This window comes from Nerophis ophidion, linkage group LG17 (genome assembly GCF_033978795.1).
Source record: "Nerophis ophidion isolate RoL-2023_Sa linkage group LG17, RoL_Noph_v1.0, whole genome shotgun sequence".
NCBI classification, from domain to species: domain Eukaryota; kingdom Metazoa; phylum Chordata; class Actinopteri; order Syngnathiformes; family Syngnathidae; genus Nerophis; species Nerophis ophidion.
The window spans coordinates 48,877,345-48,898,851 of NC_084627.1; positions in this window are offsets into that span (position 1 = coordinate 48,877,345).

Consider the following 21,507-nt stretch of genomic DNA (forward strand, 5'->3'; position numbering starts at 1 on the left):
CTTGCTGACTACAACTCGTGATCTGATTGGCTATCGCATTTATCTATCAACTGTATGTGCCCGTTCACTTACGCCCGCAATGTTGATTCTTAAAGGGGAACATTATCACCAAACCTATGTAAGCGTCAATATATACCTTGATGTTGCGGAAAAAAGACCATGTATTTTTTTAACCGATTTCCGAACTCTAAACGGGTGAATTTTGGCAAATTAAACGCCTTTCTGTTTATCGGTCTTTTAGTGATGACGACACCGAGGTAGCACACCCGCCATATTCATTTTCACATTACAAACACCGGGTCTCAGCTCTGTTATTTTCCGTTTTTTCGACTATTTTTTGGAACCTTGGAGACATCATGCCTGGTGGGTGTGTTGTCGGAGGGTGTAACAACACTAACAGGGAGGGATTCAAGTTGCACCACTGGCAAGAAATCTGCCGCCAGACCCCCATTGAATGTACCAGAGTGTCTCCACATTTGACCGGCGATGCTAAGACAGACATGGCACAGAGATGTATGGATAACCTGCAGATGCATTTGCAACCATTAAGTCAACGAAATCACAAAGGTGAGTTTTGTTGATGTCGACTTATGTGCTAATCAGACATATTTTGTCACGGCATGACTGCCAGCTAATCGATGCTAATATGCTACGCTAATCGATGCTAACATGCTATTTACGCTAGCTGCATATACATTTGAAACTAGATACCCACATTTAATGCGAAACAAACACTTACCAATCGACGGATTTAAGTCGCTCCAGTGTCACAAGATGCGAAAGTCCTGATCGTTTGGTCCGCACATTTTACCGGCGAGGCTAATAAGGCAGCCATGCTATGGGCCACTTCATTAGGTACACCCACGCTATGGCCGAATAGCGTCAATAGCTATTCGCTCAATAGCTTCAATTTCGTTTTCGCTATCTGCCTCCATACTCCAACCATCTGTTTCAATACATGCGTAATCTGTTGAATCGCTTAAACCGCTGAAATCCGAGTTTGAATCCGAGCTAATGTCGCTATATCTTGCTGTGGTAACCGCCATGTTGTTTACATTGGCAGCACTGTATGACGTCACAGGGAAATGGATAGTGGTTTCGAAGATAGTGAAAATAAGGCACTTTAAAGCTGTATTTAGGGATATTCTGGGAGGTGTAAAATGTTGAAAAAAACTTCAAAAAATACAACAAGCCACTGGGAACTGATTTTTATTGGTTTTAACCCTTTTGAAATTGTGATATGTTCCCCTTTAAGGCCCCGGGGCAGATTTGGTACAGCATGGCAACATATGCTTGCTGAATTCTGATTGGATAAAAAGAGCATAACATGACATGAAGGGAGTATGAATACTTTTAGATATTAAGGGAAATCACATAAAAAAATACTTTTATATTTAACTATGATCAGGATTTCTGGTAATGTTAGGTCAGCAGAGAAGGAATGTGGAAAATAATTTTTGATTGAATAATTGTCCTGTCGGAAAAAAGTGCACGGGCCGTGTTATTAACGAGGTGTGCACCTACAGCAGGGGTGCCCATTACGTTGATCGCGAGCTACCAGTCGACCGCGGGGGGTGTGTCAGTCCATCTCGAGCCAGGCTTTTTAAAAAAATAGACCTAAAAATGAGTGCTCATCAATCTTCACCAAGACGTCACTTAAATGACATTCACGGTACCGGAGGGTCTTGTGAGATGACGCTGGCTGCTGCAAGATCATTATTATGAAAATATGACCGAGAGGAAGGCGAGAAACACTTTTTATTTCAACAGACTCTCGCGCCGTACCTTCCGTCAAAACTCTAAAGGCCGACTGCACATTTCCTATCTTCACAATAAAAGCTCTGCTTCATGCTGCCTGCGCTAACAAAATAAGAGTCTCGGAAAACTGGCGTGCACAAGCGATCCCTCAGAAAGCTGGCGTGCACTTCCGAGACTCTTATTTTGTTAGCGCAGGCAGCATGAAGCAGGGCTTTTATTGTGAAGGTAGGAAATGTGCAGTCGGCCTTTAGAGTTTTGACGGAAGGGACGGCGCGAAAGTCTGTTGAAATAAAAAGTGTTTCTCGCCTTCCTCTCTGTCATTTTTTCAAAATAATGAACTGGCAGCAGCCAGCGTCATCTCACAAGACCCTCGGGTGCCGTGAATGTCAATCAAGCAAACTACGGAATTTGCCGCCAATGTTTTTCTTGTAAAGTGTATGGAAGCTGGATGAATTAGATGCCAAAAACCAACCACTTTCATGTGGTATTGTACAGAAAGGACAACTTTTTTTCTCCTCCATTTGAAAATGTGGTCGTTATCATCATTACTGTCTGATTCCAATCAATGCAAGTCATCAGAATCAGGTAATACACCAACTTATATTCTTGTCTTTATGAAAGAAAGGAATCTATAATGTGTTAAACATGCTTGTATTATCATTAAAAACATTTAACTTGTTTACAAAAATGTCTCTTTCATAAATAAATAAATATATATGATATATATAAATGAGGTAGATCCCCTCCAGTTGGTCAATTGAAAAGTAGCTCGCCTGCAGAAAAAGTGTGGGCACCCCTGGCCTACAGCCTCACCTCCTCCTCCGACGGCGCCACTCCTGATGCTCACGCCGCCCGCTCCTCATTGATCGTTGTCGTCCGATGCCGTTGCCCATTAGCAGCGGCGTTTTTAACCCCTGCACCCGGACTGTCCCGACTCTTGTTTTTCTGCCATTGCTCATGTCAGAGGGCATGTAGCGCCGTCATTAACCTCTGTCGGGGAAACACACTTCTTCATTTGCCCGACGAAGCCCGTTCACGCCCCTAATTGTGCTTAATATGCGTGGAGAGAAAAAAAAAGAGGTATTTTATCCCCCGCAGTTCACACACCGCGGCAGCGAGAGAGGAAGCAGAAGGGGAGCTGACAGAAAGCAATATCAGAATAAAGCTTTGTTTCCGTGCAGGCCCTACAGCACTATCCCTTTATTTCCCGGCCCCTGACTGTAAATGTGTTGCAAAAACAACAGGATCCCCGCTGTCATCCTCGCACATCCATTTTCTGCGGAGAGCGTATTGATTTCTGTCGGGTGTAAAATACGTGCTTTGGTAGTTGGTTTGTTGTGTTTTTTGATTTGATTTTTCTTATCTCTCATTCTTTTAATTGACCGAAAAGCATTTTTTGTGCAGACCTGGTCCAAGCGCAAACATACGGCTCTTCTTTGAGTAAATTATTGTCAGAAAATGTTTTGTAAAGATTTTGATGATGATTAAAAAAAATAAATAAACATCTTAAGATGGGAGCTGTGGGGTCTTATTTGACTAAATATCCATTGCTTTTTCATCCTCCGAACTGGGTGGTTGATGTTCAAGTTTTCCCTGTATGAAGTGAAGTGAATTATATTTATATAGCGCTTTTCTCTAGTGACTCAAAGCGCTTTACATATCCATCCATCCATCCATTTTCTACCGCTTATTCCCTTTCGGTGTCGCGGGGGGCGCTGGCGCCTATCTCAGCTACAATCGGGCGGAAGGCGGGGTACACCATGGACAAGTCGCCACTCATCACAGGGCCAACACAGATAGACAGACAACATTCACACTCACATTCACACACTAGGGACCATTTAGTGTTGCCAATCAACCTATCCCAATATCTAAGTTACATTTAAACCAGTGTGGGTGGCACTGGGAGCAGGTGGGTAAAGTGTCTTGCCCAAGGACACAACGGCAGTGACTAGGTTGGCAGAAGCGGGAATCGAACCTGCAACCCTCAAGTTGCTGGCACGGCCACTCTACCAACCAAGCTATACCGCCCCACCCCATGAAATATTTCTTTAGGTGAGGATGGGAACGTAGATCGAGCGGTAAATTGAGAGCTTTGCCTTCCGGCTCAGCTTCTTCTTCACTGCAACGGATCGATACGGCGTCCGCATTACTGAAGACGCAGCACCGATCTCACCATCCACTCTTCCCCCATTCGTGAACAAGACTCCAAGGTACTTGAACTCCTCCACTCGGGGCAAGATCTCCTCCCAAACCCAGAGATGGCACTCCACCCTTTTCCAGGCGAGAACCATGGACTTGGACTTGGAGGTGCTGATTCTCATCCCAGTCGCTTCACACTCGGCTTCAAACCAATCCAGTGACAGCTGAAGATCCCGGTCAGATGAAGCCATCAGGACCACATCATCTGCAAAAAGCAGAAACCTAATCCTGAGGCCACCAAACCAGATCCCCTCAACACCCTGACTGCGCCTAGAAATTCTGTCCATAAAAGTTATGAACAGAATCGGTGACAAAGGGCAACTAATTACGTTTAAGAAATAGTTACTAATTCAACGACTGAAAGTAGCTATAAATACAAACATTATTTTTTAAATATTCAGCACACAGGAGGAAAACCAACTGGAAGCATAATGTCACCTTCCCTTTATTTCGAAAATCCTCTAAAAAATTGTTGCACAGCAGCTAAATGAAAACTTAGCGTCTAACAATTCTCTGTGTACCTTTTCAGTCGGGTTTCAGGGCAAATCACTATACTCAGACTGCCTTTGCAAAAGTGACTAACGATCTATTGCCAACGATGGATGCTGATGCGTCATCCATGTTGCTGCTACGCTGCTTTACATACCGTCGATCATAACATTCTATTAGAACTTATCAAAAAACGTATTGGCAGTGATCCTGGATGCGAAGTCAAACATTATTTTTTTTTTAATATTCAGCACACAGGAGGAAAACCAATGGATGCATAATGTCACCTTCCCTTTATTTCGAAAATCCTCGGAAAAAATTGTTGCACAGCAGCTAAATGAAGACTTAGCGTTTAACAATTTTCTGTGAACCTATTCAGTCAGGTTTCAGGGCAAATCACTCTATGGAGACAGCCCTCGCCAAATTGACTAATGAGCTATCGCTAACTATGGATGCTGATGTGTCATTCATGTTGTTGCTACGCTGCTTTACATACCGTCAATCATAACATTCTATTAGAATGTATCAAAAACATATTGGCAGTGATCCCGGATGCAAAGTCAAACATTATTTTTTTCAAGCACTCAGGAGGAAATCCAACAGGATTCAAAATGTCACCTTCCCTTTATTTCAAAAATCCTTGAAAAAATTGTTGCACAGCAGCTAAATAAATACTTAGCGTTTAACAATCTCTGTGAAACCTTTCAGTCCGGTTTCAGGGCAAATTTAAATTATGGAGACAGCTTTTGCAAACATGACTAATGAGCTATTGCTAACTATTGATGCTACTTTTTTTTAACAAGTCCAGAACTATGAAATAAGTGTCAATTTTGTCAGCATTAAAAGGAGCCCTTTAATGAACACATTCAGTTGGATTTGGGACTTAATAACATAAAAGCCAGGGAATAGAAAAGACCAAAATAAGGCCATAAACAAAATTGTGATCACATCTATTTTGTTGGACTCCAAAGTGTACACTTTCACTTTACCTAATGTGTCTCTGGAGGAAGTGCATGACAAATGATGTTGGATTTGTGTGTTTTTACAAGCAGGCAGCAGTTGTTCTTTTTTTGAGGGGGAATTTTGTTCTGTGTCACTGTCTGCTGCATTTCACGCTTTAATTGAACCTATCTCCATGACTAATCGTGCCTCGGTAGTCTTTGGCAACATGCGGAGGAATCCAACACTGTCCACAAATCTGTCCTGCTGCTAAAGGAAGGTGAAGAAAGCTTTGTGTGGACGGCAATGACAAACACGTTCTGCACTTATCTTCCTTTCGTGAACAGGTTTCTAATGCTTTTAGTCATTTTTCTACCATTTATTCAGGGTCTTGGGTGAGCTGGAACCTATCCCAGCTTATTTAGTCCAAGAGGATGGGTAGAACCTGGACTGGTGGTCAGTCAGTAACAGGGCAGGCAGGCACACACACACACACACACACACACACACACACATTCATGTATTTCATACCATCTTGAGACCTCTAAGAAATACCTAACTTTTTAGGACCACCCTTTGTAGATAAATAAAGATTTGTATCCACAAAAATAATAATCCATACATAAGGCAAGCTTTTAGTTTTTTTTTGTTTTTTTTTTACTTTTTTGTTTGTAATTGTTTATTAATCTTCATTATTTACTTCACACACACATATATATATATATATATATATATATATATATATATATATATATATATATATATATATATATATATATATATATATATATATTGTGTAAGATCTCTTCTAGTGGGTTTCCCTGACCACCAAACATTTCTAGGCGAGCCCGTTTCATTGTTTACGAGACAGTTTTTATTTGTTCAAACAAGTCTTTTGGTGCTTTTCAGCAGTCGTCTTTTGGTCAATATCCATCATCTCCCCGAGCTCCAACCACATCTCTCCTCCTGACTGCTGCTTGTAAAGAGTGACAGGTGATACAGGTGGGCCATCTATGCACCTGTCGCTGACTTCGAGGCCGGTCCTGGCACACCTCGCTTCGCTGCAGGCCCGCAGGCCACGCCACCTCAACAAATATATTTATTTTATTTATTTTATTAATTCTGGCCAAAGGGGCACATTTCAATATCTTACACAAACTTGTTATTTCATATGTTGGCCGGAGGAGAGAACTTTTTAAGCCGACACAGAGTCAATTTAAAAAACAAAAATAATTGTTTGATAGATTTCACCACCAGTGGTGCAAATGAGACGTTCTCTATTAGATGGAATGGTTTTCCGTATTGGGAAACTGATTTATGTGCGAATTTGGACGGTACTTTTCCTTGGTGATGTCTAAAGGGTAGAAATACAAGAAAACACACACACACACACACACACACACACACACACACACTGCTAGCTTTTTGAGCAAATTTTGCAACCGCTTACTTCAGAGTCATATAACATGGTATGTGACCCTTGGTAACTGCTGGCATGCTCATGTTAGCATGTTAACAATGAAGTGCTAACTTTTTTTTAGCTAATTGTACTCTTTTTTTTTTTTTTACCTGGTATGTGACCCTTGGTAACTGCTGGCATGCTAATGTTAGCATGCTAACAATGTAGTGCTAACTTTTTTTTAGCTAATTGTACTCTTTTATGTTTTTTTAAACCTAGTATGTGACCCTTGTTAACTGCTGGCATGCTAACATTAAAGTGATAACTTTTTTCAGCTAATTAGCGCCTTACAGTCATATAACTTGGTATGTGACACAAGCTAACTAGTATCATGCTCACGTTAGCTTGCTAGCATGCTAACATTAGCATGCTATTTTTTTTAGCTAGTTTTGCAACCGTTTAAGCCAGAATCGTATAACTTGGTAAATGACACTCGTTACGTTAGTATTTTTTGACTCGTAGGCTATGCTTCTTTTGCTAAGTGGTAGCGATAGTTTTCCGTGCGATCTGCACGTTGTTCTATCTGCTTTGTTTTCTGTTTTTTGGTACGTGTTTGATTTTGAAGATTAAATTATGTTCCAACCTGCACGCCTTGTCTGGAGTGGTCCGTCTGCATCCCGGGGGAAATAACCCCCGGTCGTGACGCTTATCCTTCTGTGGTTTGGCTACTTTACGTTAGTTTTGGATAACACCACAAAATTGATTATCAATATGATACCAAGTAGTTACAGAGTCATACATTGGTCAAATTCAAAGTCCTCATGTGTCCAGGGACATTTTTCCCGAGTTTGTAAACATAATGTTGTCAGGATTGTCCCCGACAGTTTAGCTATTAGTTTTTTCCTCTGCATTTGTCTTTGTGTCCTCTGTGTGTAGTATTTCCTGTAAGCACTCTTATTTTGTCTGTTTCCTGTGTTTCTCCCTGGGCGCTGTTTCCCCTCAGCTGCGGCTGATTGGCACCTGGCCACATTTTGTGTCAATCAGCACAGCTCCTATTTAGACCTGTCTTCCCATACAGTCTGTGCTGGATTATTGTCATTGCTACTTGTCGTGTCATGCCGTGTCGTATCAATGCAGCGTTGCGCTAAGCGATCTTCGGTAGCTTATTTGAAGCTTACTGTCTTTTGTTCCCTGCTTCCGGTTTTGTTTGTTCATAGCCAAGTTTGTTATCCACCTCGTGCGTGCTTTGTGTTAGTACCCTTTTGTTTGTTCTTGTTCTCCTGTTAGCTTCCAAGCTAGGCGTGTTATCTTCCAGCTCCCATGCTAGGTCTTTTAGTTTGTTATCCGCCTCGTGCGTGCTTTGTGTTAGTACCCTTTTGTTTGTTATTGTTCTCCTGTTAGCTTCCACGCTAGGCTTGTTATCTTCCAGCTCCCATGCTAGGTCTTTTAGTTTGTTATCCGCCTCGTGCGCGCTTTTTATTAGTACCCTTATGTTTGTTCTTGTTCTCCTGTTAGCTTTCACGCTAGGCTTGTTATATTCCAGCTCCCATGCTAGGTCTTTTAGTTTGTTATCCGCCTCGTGCGCGCTTTTTATTAGTACCCTTATGTTTGTTCTTGTTCTCCTGTTAGCTTCCACGCTAGGCTTGTTATATTCCAGCTCCCATGCTAGGTCTTTTAGTTTGTTATCCGCCTCGTGCACGGTTTGTGTTAGTACCCTTTTGTTTGTTCTTGTTCTCCTGTTAGCTTCCAAGCTAGGCTTGTTATCTTCCAGCTCCCCTGCTAGGTATTTTAGTTTGTTATCCGCCTCGTGCGCGCTTTGTGTTAGTACCCTTTTGTTTTTTCTTGTTTTAGTATTTTAATTAAATCATGTTTCCTCACTCGATGCCTGCCTCCTTCTCTGCATCTTGGGGTTTGTCATCAACTAACTCTGACAATGTACATTTGAAATAAAACGGAAAAAGATTTTGTGATGCTAAAAAATATCAATGTAATCATAGTGGTATCGACAAGATAGACTCCTGCACTTTGTATTATTACAGTGGATGTCAGGTGTAGATCCACCCACGGTGTTTATTTACATTGTGACGCCGGTGAGCTGCAGGGATGATACTCGATGGTACTTTTGAGAGGCGGTATAGTACCAAACATGATTCTTTAGTATCGTGGTACTATACTAATAAACCCTAATACAAACAAGGCAAAAGAACAGCAACTAAGAGAACAACTTTCAGGATGCATTCCACATTTTGGGAATACCGTGAGCTGTATCTTAACATCTCCAGTGAGTAAATATACTTTAGTAGAAGCCCTCAGCAAAAAGATAGAGTGTCACTGGCGGAGACAGGAGATATTGCTTTTACAGCCTGCTGTCACTTCTTGTGCACACATCACGCCGTCACTGCTCGGAGGAACATGACAGTCCAGCTCAGAGTGTTTTTTACGATATGAAGTCGAGATGTCCTTTCATTTTCTCCAATAATCAAACTCCTCCCATAGCAACATCAGGCGGAAACACGGTGACCTACACTACATTGCCAAAAGTATTTGGCCACCTGCCTTGACTCACATATAAACTTTCCTAACCCATACGGTTCAATACGATATCGGTCCACCTTTTGCAGCTATTACAGCCTCAACTCTTCTGGGAAGGCTGTCCACAAGGTTGCGGCGTGTGTGAGTGTTACTCTGTGCAGGCCAGTCTGTTATGGGTTGGAGGAGGGAGTTGTGACGGCACAGTTCCATAAGGGGGCAATATTGCTCTATGTATTTATTGTATATATAAACAATATATTATATAAAATAATGAACATACGTCCAAAAGGGACGTATGGTGGAAGACTATGTGTATGAATAGTTAGCTGTTGAGTATTACCATAATTGTTGGATGAGGAAGCAGACAAATCCAAAGGGGCTAGGCAAATGGGGTCCATAATCCAAGCGTGGTCAGTAGGGCAGAGAGAGGCATTCAGAGGTCCGTGTCCAGAGCGGGGGTCGAGGATCAAGGGAGGCAGTTGTGATCAGGGACCAGACTCAGTCTATAACAATAATAATAATAATGAATTACATTTGTAACACACTTTACACAGTGCTACAAAGTACATTAAAAAAATAAAAATAAAAATAAAAAGTTAGAATACATAATAAAAAAATTTAAATACAACTAGAAACGTGAAAACACTGGCTAAAACATACAAACATGGATAAAACAGGAATAAAACCACGACAGCACTGAATAAAACAGATAGGCAGGCAGTGCATTTAAAAACAAGAAGGCAGAGAAATTAAGATAAAAGTTGTGCTAAAAAGGTGGGTTTTTAGTCCCTTCTTAAAACGGTCAACCCACTGTGGTGGTCTAAGATGGTCGTGGAGAACGTTCCAGAGTTCGGGTGTCTGTCATCCATGTTTTTATGAACCTTGCTTTTGTGCACAGCCATGTTGGAGGAGGAAGGAACCCACTCCAAACTCTTCCCACAAGGTTGGGGAAAAAACTCAACCCAATGGGATGACAATGAGAAACCTTGGAGGGGACCACAGATGTGGGGAACCAACCCCGGGCCCCCAGGCTACTGGTGCAATGGACATCGAGTGGCTCTAGCATAATAGTGTGAGAGTCCAGTCCATAGTGGATCTAGTTAATAGTGTGAGAGTCCAGTCCATAGTGGATCTAACATAATAGTGTGAGTCCAGTCCATAGTGGATCTAGTTAATAGTGTGAGAGTCCAGTCCATAGTGGATCTAACATTACAGTGTGAGTCCAGTCCATAGTGGATCTAGTTAATAGTGTGAGAGTCCAGTCCATAGTGGATCTAATTAATAGTGTGAGAGTCCAGTCCATAGTGGATCTAGTTAATAGTGTGAGAGTCCAGTCCATAGTGGATCTAACATTACAGTGTGAGTCCAGTCCATAGTGGATCTAGTTAATAGTGTGAGAGTCCAGTCCATAGTGGATCTAGTTAATAGTGTGAGAGTCCAGTCCATAGTGGATCTAGTTAATAGTGTGAGAGTCCAGTCCATAGTGGATCTAGTTAATAGTGTGAGAGTCCAGTCCATAGTGGATCTAACATTACAGTGTGAGTCCAGTCCATAGTGGATCTAGTTAATAGTGTGAGAGTCCAGTCCATAGTGGATCTAGTTAATAGTGTGAGAGTCCAGTCCATAGTAGGGCCAGCAGGAGATCATCTTGAATGAAGACAGGTCAGCAGCACAGAGACGTACCCGACTGATGCACAGATGAGTGGTCCACCCTGGGTCCCGTCTTTGGACAGCTAGCGCGTCATCTGTGGTCACCGGGCTTCAACTTCAAATTGTTTCAACTCTTTCTTTTTAAAATGTATATTATGTCAGAAAATACGTCCATGGACACATGAGGACTTTGAATATGACCGATGTATGATCCTGTAACTACTTGGTATCTGTCATGACGTGGACTTTGGCGCGGTTTGTTTTCCCGCGGTGCAAAGCGACTCAACCGAACACGACGTGAAGGTAATGACATCGTTTAATTAATACATCAAAACGTGAAAAAAAAAGGCACTCACAGCAGAGGTAAAAAACTTGGCTAAGAAAACAAAAACTATTACTAAAACGTAAACTACGGACATGAAAACATGAACTAAAAAAACTCACTAAACTGTGGCTTGAATAAACAATACAACTTACGAGGCAAGAAAAGAGCGGCATGAATAATGACCTGGACAGAGTACTCGGAGTGTCAAGAAAGCAGGGCATGAATGTGATGTCGCCAGGCTGACTGCCTGGCAACTACAGGCTTCAATAGTGGTGACATGATTAACAACGGGTGCGTGAGTCCAAATGAATCAGGTGTGTGACATAAGGACATGTGAAAACTAATGGAAACAAAACAGGAACTGACAAAATCCAAAAACCAAACAGAATATAGCCAAACTAAACATGATCACCAAGACATGACAGTATCGGATTGATACCCAAATTTGTGGTTTCATCCAAAACTAATGTAAGGCATTTCATCAAAAGAAGGATAAGTGATTATTACATTTTAACAGAAGTGTAGATAGAACATGTTGAATGATAAAATAAGTAGATATTAACTGTAAATGAACAAGTAGATTAATAATTAATTTCCTACCATTTGTCCTTAATAATGTTGACAAAATAATAAAATGATAAATAACACAATATGTTACTGCATACGTCAGCAGACTAATTAGGAGTCTTTGTTTGTTTACTTACTGCTAAAAGACAAGTTGTCTAGTACAGTGGTCCCCAACCACCGGGCCGCAGAAGAATTTTTTTATTATTATTTTTTTTTTAATGTTTTTTTTTATTTGTTCATTTATTTTTTTATTAAATCAACATAAAAAACACAACATACACTTAAAATTAGTGCACCAACCCAATAAACCACCCTTTTCATGACAAAAAAACAAAAAATGAAAAACAAAACAATCCCCTCCGGGCCGCAGCTACAAAAAGGTTGGGGACCACTGGTCTAGTATGTTCACTATCTTATTTTACAACAAAATAGCAATAATAAACATATCTTTCATGTACCCTAAGATTTTTTGCAGTACCTTTTATTTAGAAAAGTATCAAAAAGTACCGAAAACTATCAAAACATTTTTGGTACTGGTACCGGTACGACAATATTGGTATCGGGACAACACAAAACTCCACACAGAAAAACCCAAGAGCCCGGGGATTGAACTCAGGACCTCCGTATTGTAAGGCACACGCACTAACCCCTATTTCCCCGTGCTGCCCTCTCAGGTGTGTCGTCACCTAAAATTGCAGCCGATTGCTGGGCTCAGGAAAGCCACGCCGTGTTCCCGAAAGCAAAAGTGTAGAATATATGAAAGGTTACAAAACATCGGCCATGACTGAAGGGTCAGTCTTATTTCCTGTCTCTGCACACAGCAGGTGGTTGATTGGCTGGGTCAGGTGAAATAGTAAGTACACGCTGTCTGATTCCCGGTGACCTTTAACGCAGTGTGACGCGGGTGCTGGGCGGGAAAATGCGTGTCGTGAGACGCCGGAGCTTCCCTCACTTCTTTCCGCGTGCGAGTACACGTTCCAATGATGTCAACCCCACACTTACTGGAGGTAAAAGAGCTCCTCTGAGATGTGAAAAGTCTCGTCTTCAGAGAACATCCCTCGCCTTTCTGAACACACTTTTTGCAGCATGAAAAGAGCATTTCTTCCACATTTGTGGCTCGCAATGAAGGCCAAACAAAGCCTTCCCCTTCGGCACTTTGATTTTACACAGCGCGCTATTCCTCGCCTTGAAATGGCCAGTCCACATTTAAAAATAGTTTGCATTTGCTCCATATACCACAGCCCTTTTTGTATGAAGCTTTTATGCAGACTTCCTTTCAGTGTTCTTCATGTGCATTTTCCTTTTACAACATTTTCAGGTTCAAACACTGATGACATCTATTAATCAGACAAGAAGCAAGGAACTAGGCAGGGACAGAGTTCAATTCAGCTCATGAGGAGAACGCATGGCGCTGAACACTTAGTCACAGTCTCGCCCTAGACTCTAAGATTCAGAACCCGCGTCCCTCTTTTTATTCAGAGTTCCATAGTAAACATCACTCTTAAAAGGAGTGGTCACATATACAAACCCCGTTTCCGTATAAGTTGGGAAATTGTGTTAGATGTAAATATAAACGCAAAACAATGATTTGCAAATTCTTTTCAACCCATATTCAATTGAATTCACTACAAAGACAACATATTTGAGGTTCAAACTCAAAATCTTTTTTTTTTTTTGGAACTTGGAATTTCGTGGCTGCAACATGTGCCAAAGTAGTTGGGAAAGGGCATGTTCACCACTGTGTTACATCACCTTTTCTTCTAACAACACTCAATAAACGTTTGGGAACTGAAGAAAAGAATTGTTGAAGCTTTGAAAGTGGAATTATTTCCCATTCTTGTTTTATGTAGAGCTTCAGTTGTTCAACAGTCCGGGGTCTCCGCTGTCGTATTTTACGCTTCATAATGCGCCACACCTTTTCGATGGGAGACATGTCTGGACTGCAGGCGGGCCAGGAAAGTGCCCACGCTCTGTTTTTACGAAGCCACGCTGTTGTAGCACGTGCTGAATGTGGCTTGGCATTTTCTTGCTGAAATAAGCAGGGGCGTCCATGAAAAAGACAGCGCTTAGATGGCAGAATATGTTGTTACAAAACCTGTATGTACCTTTCAGCATTACTGGTACCTTCACAGATGTGTAAGTTACCCATGCATTGGGCACTAATGCACCCCCATACCATCACAGATGCTGGCTTTTGCACTTTGTGTCGACAACAATCTGGATGGTTCGCTTCCCCTTTGGTCCGGATGACACGATGTCGAATATTTCCAAAAACAATTTGAAATGTGGACTCGTCAGACCACAGAACACTTTTCCACTTTGCATCAATCCATCTTAGCGGCTCTCGGGCCCAGAGAAGCCGGCGGCGTTTCTGGATGTTGTTGATAAATGGCTTTTGCTTTGCATAGTAGAGCTTTAACTTGCACTTACAGATGTAGTGACAAACTGTATTTAGTGACAGTGGTTTTCTGAAGTGTTCCTGAGCCCATGTGGTGATATCCTTTGGAGATTGATGTCGGTTTTTGATACAGTGCCGTCTGAGGGATGGAAGGTCACGGTCATTCAATGTTGGTTTCCGACCATGCCGCTTATGTGCAGTGATTTTTCCAGATTCTCTGAACCTTTTGATGATATTATGGAGCGTAGATGTTGAAATCCTTAAATTTGTTGCAATTGCACTTTGAGAAAGGTTGTTCTTAAACTGTTTGACTATTTGCTCACGCAGTTGTGGACAAAGGGGTGTACCTCGCCCCATCCTTTCTTGTGAAAGACTGAGCATTTTTTGGGAAGCTGTTTTTATAGCCAATCATGGCACCCACCTGTTCCCAATTAGCCTGCACACCTGTGGGATGTTCCAAATAAGTGTTTGATGAGCATTCCTCTACTTTATCAGTATTTATTGCCACCTTTCCCAACTTCTTTCTCATGTGTTGCTGGCATCAAATTCTAAAGTTAATGATTATTTGCAATAACAAAAAATGTTTATGAGTTTGAACATCAAATATGTTGTCTTTGTAGCATATTCAACTGAATATGGGTTGAAAATGATTTGCAAATCATTGTATTCTGTTTATATTTACATCTAACATAATTTCCCAACTCATATGGAAACAGGGTTTGTATTTAAGGAGTAGCAAAATAACTCAATTAAACTACAAGGAAGGCGGAAACTCATCATTATTATTTTTTTTTCAGTACAGAGAAATTCCTTTTCCTCCTCACTTGTTGTCAGATGCAACACATTTGTTCCCCGACATGTGATCCTCAGGGTCAATCTAATTTACTTTTTTTTTTTTTTCCATTCCTAATCCCACAACTTCCTTGTGTTTGTGTGTTGAGATAAGACGGCCTAAAAAGCTGCATTAATGAACAGTAATGCGCGGACGTATTGCTCTCAGCCAGAAGCCAAAAAGCGCAATGCAGTAACAGGCAATAATTTATCTCTTTAATAAGCAAAATGTAGCAAAGCTGACTGGACTCTGCAGAGCAACGGTCCTTACGGCAGGGGTCTAATGGGATGATGGGAGGGGGACCAGAAGGACGCTTTGTCCTCCCTGACCTGCTGATTTTTTCTAGGCCTAGAAAAAAAGATATATTTTTATCGTCAATTATTTCAGTTTTCGCTTTAGGGACACTTTTTTCGTAAAGAGGTGGGAAGTGTTGCATGCACGAGTATTGTCATGAATATAAGATGCTGGAAGAAATACCACAAGGAAACAATCTTGTCTCTGACCTACTGATTGACAAGACAACTTTGTTTATATAGAACATTTACAACAATTTTTGAATTGAACCAAAGTGTTCTACAGGTTAAAAAGCATTGCGCAAAAAACAAAAAAACAACAAAAAAAACATAAACAATGATGCTGCAAAAGCAATATGGTAAAAGGGGTCAAATAAAAAGGAAAAATTGCTAAATAAAAAAAATTATAATAAAAGTGCGACAAAGGTTAAAAAAAATTGAGTAAAAAAATAAAAATGAACAATGCTAGTGCAAAAGCAATACATTAAAAGGGGTCGGAAAAAAAATTGCAGGATAAAAATAATAGTAATAAAAGTGCGACAAAAGTTAAAAAGCATAAAGCAAAAAAGACAAAAAACAAAAACAAACAATGATCATGAAAAAGCAGTACAGTAAAAGGGGTCAAAAAAAAGGAAAAATTGTAAAATAAAAACAAATAATTATAAAAGTGCCACAATGATTGAAAAGCATAGAGCAACAAATAGATACATAAATGAATAAACAATGGTAGTGCAAAAGCAATATGGTAAAAGGGATCGGATAAAAAGGAAAAATTGCTAAATAAAAAATAATAACAACAAAAGTACAACAAATGTTAAAAAACATTGAGCCAAAAAATAAAAATAAAAATGAACAATGATCGTGCAAAAGCATTACGGTAAAAAGGGTCGAATAAAAAGGAAAAATTGCAGGATAAAAATAATAATAATAAAAGTGTGACAAAAGCTAAAAATCATAGAGCAAAAAAGACAAAAAAACAAAAACAAACAATGATTGTGAAAAAGCAGTACGGTAAAAGGGGTCGAAAAAAAAAGGAAATATTGCAAAATAAAAACAAATAATAACAAAAGTGCCACAATGGTTAAAAAGCATAGAGCAACAAATAGATAAATAAATACATAAATAATGGTAGTGCAAAAGCAATACACTAATAAGGGGTCGGATAGAAAGGAAAAATTGCAAAATGAAAAAGCATATTAATAAAAGTGCGACAAAAGTTAAAAAGCATAGAGCAAAAAAGAGAAAAAAACAAAAACAAACAATGATTGTGAAAAAGCAGTACAGTAAAAGGGGTCGAAAAAAAGGAAAAATTGCAAAATAAAAACAAATAATAACAAAAGTGCCACAATGGTTAAAAAGCATAGAGCAACAAATAGATAAATAAATAAATAAACAATGGTAGTGCAAAAGCAATACGGTAAAAGCGGTCGAATAGAAAAGAAAAATTGCAAAATGAAAAAATATATTAATAAAAGTGCGACATTTGTTAAAAAGCATAGAGCAAAAAATAAATAAATAAACAATGATAGTGCAAAAGTGAAACGGTAAAAGGGGTTGAATAAAAAGAAAAACAAGTGCAAAATAAAAAATATTAATAATAATAAAAGTGTGACAAATGTTAAAAAGCATAGAGCAAAAAAAAATAAAAAACAAATAAACAAAGAACATACACAATGATAGTGCAAAAGCAATATGGTAAAAGGGGTTGAATAAAAAGTAAAATATTGCTCAATTAAAAATACTAATGTCTTGCTGAAATAAGCAGAGGCGTCCATGATAACGTTGCTTGGATGACAACATATGTTGTTCCAAAACCTGTATGTACCTTTCAGCATTAATGGTGCCTTCACAGATGTGTAAGTTACCCATGCCTTGGGCACTAATACACCCCCATACCATCACACATGTGTAAGTTACCCATGTCTTGGGCACTAATACACCCCCATACCATCACACATGTGTAAGTTACCCATGCCTTGGGCACTAATACACCCCCATACCATCACACATGTGTAAGTTACCCATGTCTTGGGCACTAATACACCCCCATACCATCACACATGCTGGCTTTTACACTTTGCGCCTATAACAATCCGAACGGTTATTTTCCTCTTTGTTCTGTAGGACACTAAGTCCTCTGTTTCCATATATAATTTGAAATGCGGACTCGTCAGACCACAGAACACCTTTCCACTTTGCATCAGTCCATTTTAGGTGAGCTCGGGCCCAGCCAAGGCGGCGGCGTTTCAGGATATTGTTGATAAATGGGTCTGGCTTTGCATAGCAGAGCTTTAACTTGCACTTACAGATGTAGCGGCCAACTGTAGTTACTGACAGTGGTTTTATGAAGTGTTCCTGAGCACATGTGGTGATATCCTTTACACACTGATGTCGGTTTTTGATGCATGGATCAAAAGTCCGTAATATCATCGCTTACGTGCAGTGATTTCTCCAGAATCTCTGAACTTTTTGATGGTTTTACGGACCGTAGATGGTAAAATCCCTAAATTCCTTGCAATAGCTCGTTGAGAAATGTTTCTAAAACTGTTCGACAATTTGCTTACAAATTGGTGACCCTCGCCCCATCTTTGTTTGTGAATTACTTAGCATTTCATGGAAGCTGCTTTTTTACCCAATCATGACACCCTCCTGTTCCCAATTAGCCTGCACACCTGTGGGATGTTCCAAATAAGTGTTTGTTGCGCATTCCTCAACTTTATCAGTACTTATTGCCACCTTTCCAAACTTCTTTGTCACGTGTTGCTGGCATCAAATTCAACAACTAGTTTCCTCAGTTCCCAAACGTTTATTGAGTGTTGTTAAAAGAAATGGTGATGTAACACAGTGGTGAACATGCCCTTTCCCAACTACTTTGGCACGTGTTGCAGCCATGAAATTCTAAGTTAATTATTATTTGCACAAAAAAAAACATGTGTATGAGTTTGAACATCAAATATGTTGTCTTTGTAGCATATTCAACTGAATATGGGTTGAAAAAGATTTGCAAATCATTGTATTCCGTTTATATTTACATATATTGCAATTTCCCAACTCATATGGAAACGGGGTTTGTACTCAAGTAACAGTAAAAGTATGTTGTATTAAAACTACTCTTAGAAGTACAATTTATACCAAAAGTTACTCTAGTAGATGTAACGCAGTAAATGTAGCGCGTTACTACCCACCTCTGCTGATTTTACTGCCGCTTGAAAAAAAATATTTTATTGTCATTTATTTGTTTTTCAAGTGCTGCATGTGAGAATAATAGTTGATTTTACCCTTTAAAATAGTTTTTAATCATCCATCCATCCATCCATTTTCTACCGCTTATTCCCTTTCGGGGTCGCGGGGGGCGCTGGCGCCTATCTCAGCTACAATCGGGCGGAAGGCAGGGTACACCCTGGACAAGTCGCCACCTCATCGCAGGGCCAACACAGATAGACAGACAACATTCACACTCACATTCACACACTAGGGCCAATTTAGTGTTGCCAATCAACCTATCCATATTTGTTTTTATTGGTTTTCTATTTATTTATTTTTTGTTTTCATTCAGTCATTGGTGGAGCATAATATATATATATATACTTTTTTTATTTTATTTTTTTATTTTTTTTTAACAATTGTTTTTAACATGGCTGTGCAGCACTTTGGAAACGTTATTGTTGTTTAAATGTGCTATATAAATAAAGTGGATTGGATTGGATTGAATATTGTCATTAATATAGTTAATATTTCCCTTTGAACAATGATGAAAAGTATGTCACTAGAACGTTTATTACAGCGATTGGATTCTACTTTATTCCCCTGTTGGATATGCAGGCCGAGCCTGGAAGAGAAATAGATCGGATTTTATTGATGTGGAAAAGCTACGTACTGAGAATCCCTTGCGTTGTGTCATCATTGTCATCTGCATGCTGCTAAATATTGAATATGCAGACACTGCCTGTGAATATATTGGAGTGCATGCTTTTGCGGTCACTTATAATGGCACAAAATGACTTTAAAGCTCAACAACGTCATACATCATTCTCCTGTCATCTTACTCACCGACCAAAATTAAAAATAAAAAGACCTCTTTTCTTGAAAAGCCTGAGTTCGATGCAAAAAATAGATTCATTGAAAAAGTAAGTCCTAGAAAGTTTGCTGAAATGTTATTTTTGGTAAACTTCTTATTTGCATCAAGGCTGCTAACTTCCAAAGAACTGAGTCATGGCTCTGGGGACTAATGAGAGCAAGATCCAACTTTCATCACGTCATCATTTAAAAAACAAAAAACAAGGTATAGACCTCAAAATGAACACCACGACCAAACATGGCTAATTGTAGAGCTGTGACGTCTCGTGCTGGTGAATATGCTTTTATTGCCGACTGTACATTTCTCCCTCAAGATGTGGCCAGTATCCATTTCCTGCATGAACTAAACAATGCCCCAGATTGTGGTCTACATAACATGTAATGGTGGTCTTTGGTGTCAGGTTCAAACACTGATGACATCTACTAATCAGACAAGAAGCAAGGAACCATGCAGAGACAGAGTTCAATTTAGCTCATGAGGAGAACGCAAGGCGCTGAACACTTAGTCACAGTCTCGCCCCACGCTCTAAGGTTCAGCTCCCGCGTCCCTCTTTTTATCCAGAGTTCCATAGTCAACATCAGTGAGGCCGCCTCAAAAGGAGTGGTCACATATATTCTGCAAAGCAGGTCCAGGACACACAATACGTGACAGAACGAGCTGGGGCCTTGTCCCCTCTCCGTCTGCGTGTTGTCATATTACCTTCTTTGAGGTCCTTGAAGTCCTTTGCTGTTAGCGGGCTAAAACAAAGATAACATCTGTGGCTGAGGCCACCCCTCAGACAAGAAGTTTTGTTCTTGCATTGATTAGAAAAAGTCTAACTTGAGCACAATAGGCAATAACTAAAGCAACAGACTTTAAGCATACCAAAGTTAGTGTGATAATATATACATAATTATTCAAACATTATTCAAAATGTTGCATAGATTATGTTTTACAGACCATCTTCAAGCTGCTTTCTGACAGTCGCTTCAGGATGCACCGTTTTGTGGGCAGTTGCCCCGTCATCTTTGTTGTAGCGGTGTAGCGTGCAAGGACGGGAGTGGAAGAAGTGTCAAAAACAGGAGCTAACTTTTTTAATGACATTCAGACTTTACTTCAATCAATAAGGGAGCGGACTCTCCTCATCTGTTGCTCACTTGTCATGGCGAAAGCACAATCTCTCACTCCGTCTGACACGCCCCTGCTCGCGCCGGCAAAGCTGCAGGTACTCTTCAATCAGCGCACCTGGGACTGGAAACATAAACATCAGCGGAACCAAAGATCCTGAGTCGGAACATAGTTCACTCCCGCATACTTAATCTCTCTCTGTGTCTTCCCAGTTCCCGTGTAGTATGTCCTTTGTGTTCCTTGCAGAGCCTTTCCTGTTCCCCGTGATCGAGCAGTGTGCATCAACTTCTCTCTGGATTTTGGACTGCCTCCCTCGATCCTTGTCTCCTGCTTGGACACGGACCTCATTGCTTCTCTCCAGCCCCCGACCGATTGCTGCCCACGGACTGCCTTCTTGCCTTGCTCCTCCAGTCTGACGAAAGATTCATCAAACACGCACGTACAACAAATGATGGTAACATTTACGTTGTTAATTGTACACATCGTTTTGCACCAAACACTTAGAGTAGCATACACCTCTCACACATTCATCAAGAGGTTCAATAAACATATTGGTGTCGTCTCCTTCCCCCGCCGTACGTAACGTCATTAGTGCAACAACAACCGTGAAAAAAAACGTCCCACCGGAATTCTCTAATGACTAGAGTCCCTTGGTGGAAAATGTAATATCACTACACCGGTTTGTTTTAGCGCTTTCATGGCAAGTTTACTGACAGATGTAAGTAAGAACTACTTTATATTAGAAATGGCGACAGCGGAGGATGAATGTCCCAGAACAAGAAGATAGAGAACAAGAAGAAGCTTATCGACTATGTTGTCGGCACAGACTACAAAGGCGGAAGGGCACATTTTTTTTTTTTTTTTATCGATTTTTGAGCCCTGTGTTGTTCTATATTTCCATTGGAATATAAAACATTTTGTTTTTTTTACTTGAGTCA